Below are 9514 nucleotides of genomic sequence, written 5' to 3'. Positions count from 1 at the left end.
TGAAACATGAATATTTGGATAGGACACATACTAGTTCTTAAGTGAAGTCTTGATTCGACTACAGTAGGTACCATAGTTTTGAAGCTATGGATCTTTAATGTTCATTTTTTCATGTTTTCGGCAACGTATAACTTTGAAAGGAAAAATTTGGTCTATACTTTTTGTCTTATTGTCTTATCTTGGTATCAGGAATCACCTCCCTCGGTGTTGTTTTGAAACACCGTATATATATATTACTTGGATGTATAGTTGCATCAATCTCATAATGTATATCATGCTAACTTAACTAGAGAAATGTCTGTATTAGTAGCTACTATATATGTCTCTCTTGCTGTCGTTTGTTTCGCTTCTCTTTTCCTTAACACGATTAGTACCTGTCTGAATAGAAGAAGACCTACTTGTTTTAAGCCGAGTACTTATTACAGCAAGTGACATGAGATGAAAATTGTCTGTTACACTACCATTATGGTGTTTTGAAAGCTGTTCTAATTTCCGCTACCAGCCAAAAGGAAAAGAAAAAGAAAACATTCTACACAACGTCTGTGTTCCAACATTGATTTCTAGATATATACATAATGAAAATTGGATGATACAGGCGAGTAACGCTGTCGAGACTGGCAGTGCTATATATGAGCGGTTTGGGAAAACATAATATTATGTCACATTTTCTAACTTTTGTGTAAACTGGAAAAGAAAGTTGGTCATTAATGGAATTCAATTCAATGACATATGCCAAACGAGTTTTCTCTGTCATTTGTAGCTACATTTTTGAAATTATACTATCTACCTTTGTTCTGTGCTTTTGTGTCAACTTATTTCAACGAATAACTCAATTTCATCGAAAATGGCGTTTATCATTATGTTCATCTGACTGCTCGTATATGAAAAAGTGAGTTGTGTGGATCCATGGATGCACTTCATATTCTCATAAAGTTAGAAACTCAACAGTTGATTGACAAATGTAAGGTTATTGATACGTTTAAAATTAGTTATATCTTAATAGAAAAAATGTTAACTAAATTAAATTTGTATTAAAACACAACATAATAGCATGGTCACCATTCTGGTCTAGGCGAAGGTGCATGGATGTGCTGTATATAGTTCTGGGATCGATTTCCCAGAGCAATTTTGATTTAGGAGAGCATTGAACGCATATACTGATTCATAAACTAGAAAGTAAAAGGACTAAACTTATTAAGGTTATATTTTAACGGTTTAAAGAAAAAAAGCAATAATAATAAAGTTTACTTACTTCCTCTCATCCGGAAAGAATTTATCGTAATTTGTGGAACTAATGAACTATTTGTATATAGAAAGATAGTTCAAATATAAAATATTGTGCATGTACGTCCAATAATTCAAGATAAGTAATCATAATAATAAAAGCATCAATTTCCCAAATGAGTAAAGCGGCAGGGTGATTCAGAGATAAAGCGTTCATCGCTGGTAGGTGGGGTCCCAGTTTCGATCTCAGCTTGCGCCAAGTAGGCTTTGTGGTGAACAAACACCGTGTTCTTTTGTTTTCTCGGGGTTCTCCGGTTTTCTAACAGTTTAATCATTCCATCATTCCCTTCGTTTCTCATCATCACATTCTCCTTAGCCAATGGTAGCCAAACTTACGAAGCTTCTGATCAACCATATAGTCTTTTACCATACTGTCCTACTGTGCAGTCGCCCCTTGTTAGGCTGAAAGCTCAAATAAAGTTCTAGTTAAATGTGTAATTGGGGATTACAGAACTGACAAGTTGCGCCCCGGATTTTGTAGACATTGAACTTGGCAGAGTATAAAGTACAAGATCTAACATGGGTTGCATACAAATAAAGTCGGGCACATACAAAAGAAACAGATTGTGATGTCAAAAGGGTTGAAAAGGGTGAGAAGGGAATAACTTTTAGGATTGGTTAATCTACTCCCACTTACTTGCAAATCCCGGTGTTTCCTCCTCGACGATTCCTCCAGTGGGTTGAAGTCAGTCCATCCTTTCTCTCTGGCCTACTGGGCGTCCAAGTAGTCGTGAATTAGGTGTCAGCGAAACCCGAACAGGAAAACTAGCGTTGAGAAGATAGTGAATTCAATCAAAATGGAAATTGCTCTTTAACGAACTATCAATTGTAGTCAACAGCTGTGACGTGAGCTAAGACAAAGTGTTCTCTAGCCTAGAGCAAGGTAAACTTCTCGTAAACTCGAAATTATAGATCGCGTTCTTACTTGTTGACTCGTCTCCAATCTAATCCGGACTACCTATTCCAAAAGTCTCTCAATGTTTTTTTTTTTTTTTTTTTTTTTTTGTTTTGTTTGATTCCTTTCCGGATTAATATCCTGGGTCGTTGACTATTTCTTCAGTCTCGATGAAAAGTGCGTTCTCATAGAGTAACCGAAGGTGAGGTGATGATAGGAATGCTGACAGGGAAACAATCTGTCGCTTTTATTGACTAAGAAATTACATGCGAAAAAGGAATAAACAGACAGCGAGAAAACTCCCTTGTAGGAATAGTAAATGAAATTTTAAAAAAATCGAATAGTGATTCAACATTAAATAAACGATTGTGCTTTCCACTGCATAGAATTTTAAAATAAACTGTCCCAAAGTGCGAAATAAAATGTTTCATTATGTCCAAAAATACATATTTTCACACTACTGGGAGCTACCAGCCAAAAGAACTAAAACGTTTTTTTAATCTTACATTTGTTTATTGCCTTTAAATTTACCCTACTAACATAGCAACTGAAGCGTTAACGCAATCTACCGAAAATGTTCCCGCGAGCTTCTAGTAGGTCGCGACAGACGGTTTGGCGATCATTGTATTTAACCGTGCGACATAAAACTGATAGCTTCCTTTCTTTTCAAGTGAGTATAATTTTTGAAGAATGAAGACCACACAAACCATACTTTTTTAAATAATAGTAAAATCGTAATAAGAAAACTTTCCAATGGTTGAGATAGTGCATGACGACATTAATTAAAAAGCTTATTACTTTAATATTTCTTATAGGAATTCAGTTATAAAATTTCGGTGATCAGTTATCACATACAATGAACACTAGGATTACTTAATCCATTTTGTAATCTGTTCGTAAAGCGAAATGTTTGTAAATTGCATTTTTTATTTACATTAGTATAAATACAATCAATCCATTCTAGCAACAGAAACATGATAATGCATGTATTTTTTCATATTTTTTAAATCGTTTTGTCTAATGAAGAATATAGAATGAAAAGAACAATATTCCTTTTAAAGAGAATAAGAAACATTATGTTAAACAAAAATGTATATGGACTAAACAACATTAAAATTGCAGTATATAACAAAAACTAACTTTTGAACACAGAACTTTGAGACATAATTTTTAGACAAACGAACACAGGCACTCCTAGGCATGCGTAATTGTCGGTATAAGCGTGTGTGAGTGTTCGTATTCCTGAAATATAGTTCGTAAGCCAAGGGTAAAATTGTTCACAAAACTTATTCGTAAATCGAATTTTTGGCAAAACGAGGGATTTCTAACTCTTGAATCTACTGTCTAATACTTGAATCTATGTTTTATTAAGCACCGTTGAAGTAAGATGGGAAAAGACTATATAGTCTAAATCCTAAGTAACATTAAAAAGCGGACAATATCTGTTGTGCATAATTTTGGTATGATGACAGTGCAGTTATAGCGAGTTTCAATTCATACCGGTACTTACAAAACTAAATGAACCACGTAATTCTATCAATGTTTGATAGTGTACTAAACTGAAATATATAGTTTTCTGTAACTATTCAAGATACAGCATGAAGAAGTAGTGGAAGCCATAAAGAAAAAAAGACACGTATCGGTTAGATTATCCGAATCGTTTTCAATCCTATCGCAAGCATTATCTGGAAGAATAGCAATTTTCTTATTTCCAAGCGGCGTTTTTTGGAATGTTTCTTCTGTGTAGCGTCAAATGTTCTGTTTCCTTTAAAACATTCTGTTTTTCACTCTTTCTTTTTGTCTCTTTACTAGTTTTTGATCATTGACTCTTTTTTTGAAAGAAAGAAAGAAGAAACGAGTGAAAAAGGCGAAATAGAAACTGGAGCTACTGACACGAATGCAAAAGACCTGTTTCCTGAGTGTGACGCACAAGAATTAAAGGAATGCAGTTCTCTTTCTACATTTTATTCTTTTTGTTTTCTCCTCTTCTATTCTTTTTTATTTTATTTACAAGTTGTTCTCGTGATCTCTTTGAGATTTTCTTTTATTCTAACCATTTTCGTCTACAATTTCTCTGGCGTTGAATTTAAGAAAACCTATTTCTACAGCCATGCATCTAGTAAATAAGAAAGAATGATAAAAGATATTCAAAAGTAAATCTAATATTGTATAAATAAAATAAGGAGTTTATTTGTCTGTGTGTCTGTCTGTTTGTCTGTGTGCGGCCTAGGGACCATACGAGTGGACCGAGATTTATCAAATTTGGGTCACGAGTTCTTTGGTCCAGGCCCCAGACTTATTACCGATATTAGTGTGAAATTGATAGTTTTCGCGGTAGCTGAGATCAATGGTGATACTTCCATTTACGATAACTTTCAAATTCAGTTACCAACGTATGAGGGCTGGGTTAACCTGCGGCAGGGGAGGGGGGCATTACTGAAACATGTAAAAATAATCCAACATGACAGATATTAGTGCCAAATCCATAGTTTGCTCGGTCGCTGAGATCAATAGTGATATCCCACAAGCGTTGACTTCCAAATACAGTCCCCAGGCTAAGAAATGATATTTCAGCTAGTATTTAATATATTCTTACAAAACATTGACCTTAAGGAAACTCACTGCCTTCCCATTCCAAATTTTTTCTTCTGTCAATCTAAGTGAAGAATCTTAATGACAATTAAGAACCTAAAAGAAATTAAAACGAGTTATATAGTGTCTTCGAAAGGGTATTTAATTAACTCATAATCGTTTTCATTTTTTTCTAAAGTGCAAACACCTTTGGCGTTCGAATAATTATGACGCCTTCAAGAGTAAACGTTTATTTATTCTCTATATGGAAAGTTCTGGGAACATTTATTGCTTTATTTACTAACATTTTGCAGAGTCTCATTGGCTTATATTCTAATTCTTAGATGTTCATAATTATCTTTATGTGAAATATGCACTGTGCGTGACAAAAGTGAAGACATTTAAGATTGTTTATTACTTTACATTGATTTTGATTATGGTTTATAAATGTATAGAGAAAAAAATTTAAAAATCCATGTAATTCTATTGATTCTATACATTACGAAAACAAGCTACCGTACTTTTTAAAGATTTTTATTCTTGTTTAATTTAAATCACTCTGCACTTTGTCAATTTTACTGTCTTATATGAATGAAAATATTTTTATTAGATTTTTCGTAGAACTATTTTACATAGTGAGCAGATATAATTCACTCCCTCGTTACTGATCTATATTTCAAACGTAAGCAGCTAACTTCAAGAAAGTACACACCATACTGCACAAAAATCGAAATAATTGTTCTTTTTAAATTGAAACTTATCTTAGAATTTATTCTGTAAATCAGCTAGGCGCAAATTTCCTCCCTCATTAACGACAAAATTCCAATCAGAGGAGAAATCTCATAACATATTCCATATTGTATTTAAATTGAGCCGCATTTTTTAATGAAATTTATCCGCGGCATGTATCTTAAATTTTGTGATGTATGATAGTTATATCCATTCCCTCATTTTTTACTGTTTTTCACCACAAAGAGTGGAAGGGATTGGCATTATTCAAGATCACATAGAACAAAGATCCTACATAATATGACTTTTACGAAGGTTATATAGAAATGCACTTTTTGAATTCCAAACTACGCTATGCATGCGTGTCAAAAGTCTTATTGAATGACTTCGTCCATTCGTCCGTCCATCTTTTAATAGATATCAGAGCAAAAGCAATAATAGATGTCGAGACGCAATTTTTGTAGTCGATTCAATAAGGTTCCATTTCCTTCGTTAACGCAAACCGGAAGTGGTCAAAATTAACCATATCCGGTTTCAATGTTTATCAACAGAGAGCGGAAAAGGTAAAAGATAGCGAGAAGCAGTTTCCTGTATACTATTTGGCGTCTCAAGAGAACATATTGTGGCTTTTCACAATACTATACCAAAATAGGAAATATTTCACTTTTTTATTATTATTATTTCGGCTTCAATATCGGTTTTAAGATTTATTGTCTTTGAACAAATGTGGTAACAATAGCAGGAAACTTTTCATAGTAAACGATTCAGTGTGTGAAGACAACATAGTGTACCGGTGATGTGCCATCAGTTAATAGTTCAGAATAATCTCTAAAATACTCATTGAATAAGTATGATAATTGGGTAGGAAACTTATGCACAAGACGGTACTTTACTGCAAAAGTATGGTTGAATTTAAAGAAATTCAAATGTTTCCATTTTGAAAATAACTAGTTGAGGATAGTTAGTATGTGTATAATCGGCAAAGACGTCTATGTGGCAAATTTCATGTCGAAAGAGCAGTAAATAAGAATAATAAAACGAAAATAAAACTTTCTTGTCCATTTAGCAACATTTTGTTTTACTCATTCTGATTTTCGTATTTATAATTCTTTTGTTATAAAATTTATCACAAATATACATTTCCCGATTATACACATAATATCAGTATTAAAAGTATCCTACAAAATCATTAGCAAATTATATTCTTACACGAAGACAGTTATAGATATGCGGCTATCATTTTGGACACGAGTGTACATGTACTCTAGATTGTTTCATTTTGTAACAAAAAATGTAAAATTTTTGCAGACTTAGCTTTCGCCCAGAGTATCATTAATGTAAAAGATATATATGCCAAATTTCAAGAAGATTGGATAATATTTAGAGATTGCACACTTTGATCAGTTTTGTACCCATAGGCAAAAATACGGTGATGGAGATGCGGACATTTTTGACATGTCGTGGCCAAGGCTCTTTGCAGTTGTGACAAATGAAGTACTTGCTTGTCTAATAGAGATCTGTTCTCGATCCCAAGTAGATATGAGTTTCTCATCAAGAGGATTTAATCTCGAGCTTGAACGTATTTCTTTCTTTTTTTTTCGTTGCTGGAGGCAAAAACTCTGCCTCTTTGTCAGAAGGTGCTGCTGATGATGAAGATGCGTCTTCTTCTTCCAGTAAAACTGTCTTCATGATTTCAGCGTTTGTTTTGTTATATTTATTCTTATGCGATTCATATTCTTCTTCTTTCGTACACTTAGTTTTTATTTTCGCTGTTAGAACTTTATCTACTCCACTCCATGACGAACTCATACGATCTTCTCTTTGTAACCTCAGAAATCCATTCTCTTCTTGCGATACACTAGTCATGTCCATCACATTTGTCAAATAACTCGACAAGATCACCTTTCCAAATCTGCCGTTTCATATTCGCTTTATCCTGTTTCTCGATTTCTCTTTACCTAGATTTTAGTATTCTTTGTATATCTTCTGTACCGTATACCAGCAGGGATATTTTCCTCTGTCTTAACAGGGATATTTGCTTTTCTCCACATGTCCGGTAGTTTCGTACTGGTAGATTTTAGAGCATCCGGAAGTGTATCTTTTAATCCGTTGTGATGGTAAATAAAAATTAACAGTACTTGTTCTTTTGAAGGAAGCCGAGCGCCTAAAACTTCACCACTGGGCATCTTTTCTAGCAGCCAAATTCCTCTTTTGCTTCCAATTTTAAAATTCAATTAGTTGTAAAGGATGAAAAACATACATGAGAAGCCGATTCGTAAGAAGTAGTTCAAGAATAGAAATTTCACTAGTTTGGGGTAAAAGTGATCAATGTATCCAACTCCTAAATATTATGAGAAGCCGATTCGTACAAAGTAGTTCAACAATAGAAATTTCACTAGTTTGGGATAAAAGTGATCAATGTATCCAACTCCTAAATATTATTCTATCTTCTTGAAATTTGGCATGTACATCTCTTACAATACTGAGACTCGGAGCGTAATTAATGTCATATGAAAATCATATCTTTAGAAATATGAAACACGCTAATGTACCCCATGTTGCATCCAATCGTTACGGGTATATTTTCAAGTAATTCGAGCAGTTTATTCTGCAGGAATGTCAAATATTGTTCTCAATTTATTCGTCGAGGTAGCATATATGGAACTATCAGTTGATCATGATCACTACCAAACTATAGGGCCTACATTGTGTAATATGACAAAAATTATTTGATAAGGGTAAAAGAAAATATTAACTAATGATCCTAATACTATTTCAAATGGAAATAAAATTCAATTCCCAGTCTTGTTCTATTAGATCGTTCACATTGCAAGGAAGTCTCGTAGGAATTTAAAACTATGTCCAGACAAAAACATTCTTGTATTGTAAAGGTAAGCAAAAGAGTAATGACGCCATCAAATACTAGGAACAGAAAGTAGGTGCACAAAAAGAATAATGAATTCGAGAGAGTATTGCAGTGACCAACACAGAGGAAAGTTCGTCCTCATCACCATCTCCGATCAAAATCTTGGTGAGTACAAGTGGGTTATGAATTGCTAAACACGTTGCTAATATTCGACTTAAATTATCAATCCTTATTTCCATCATCAAAAGTCCTACTTTTGTATGAACATGTTAGTCATTATTAGAATAGCCAGAAGGCCACAGCTCCAGTTTTGGGTAATTATTAAAATGTTATGTTGCTAATTTAATTTGATGAATGAATTCATTTTCAACAAGGTCAATTGCCTGTACTAATCTTAATTAAATTATGGAAGCTGCTCTAAGTGTAGATATTATCCTACAAACGCCATGTTTATTATTTTCTGGGCTATATGTGAATATACACATGTTTGCCAGCGTCTGAAGTTCGATTCAAATTGTTGCCATATGTTATGGTGGCTAGCAAGAAAGTCAAATACTGTTCTCGAATCACTCTTCGAGGTAGTGTATATGAACCTATCAGTTGATAATGAACAATACCACATCAAAAATTGATTCCAAATTAGTGTTGATGATAAGTGACAACTATACCATCGGGATGTGCGTCTGCCTACGTAAGTGTATTATGCATATTGATGATACCATCTCTTGGAAATGTGTCCGTATCAGTGAATATTACTGATGCTTGAAGCAGCAGAATTGTAGTGGTCTATTAATTGAACCACTGCCAGAATGAACCACATGGTTGGAAATCCGCTTCTCTTAGTCCATATACCCTTTGCAGGTGTATGGTTACAAGGTATTTTCATGTAACGCACGCCATATAGTCATGTGTCTAAAATGCATTTCACGACTAACAATAAGTTCCATAGTACCCGCACCTACCTCATTGAACAAATGTTCGGCCATAACGTTCGTTCGTACATCGAAATTAGCAAGTAGTACGATCCCTGTTCACACACTCGGCGATAGATTGCTGCAAACAATGATGTATTATGGTTCGTGTTTGTTAGGAAAACGTTCCTCTTAGAGACGTACTGCTTCATGCCCATTCCATTTGCGTGACCTCATTTGAATGTCATATAGGGAAGT

The sequence above is a fragment of the Thermobia domestica genome, chromosome 5 (assembly GCF_964235325.1).
Source record: "Thermobia domestica chromosome 5, izTheDome1.hap1.1, whole genome shotgun sequence".
In the NCBI taxonomy this organism is placed as follows: domain Eukaryota; kingdom Metazoa; phylum Arthropoda; class Insecta; order Zygentoma; family Lepismatidae; genus Thermobia; species Thermobia domestica.
Note: the sequence above shows the minus strand (reverse complement) of the source record.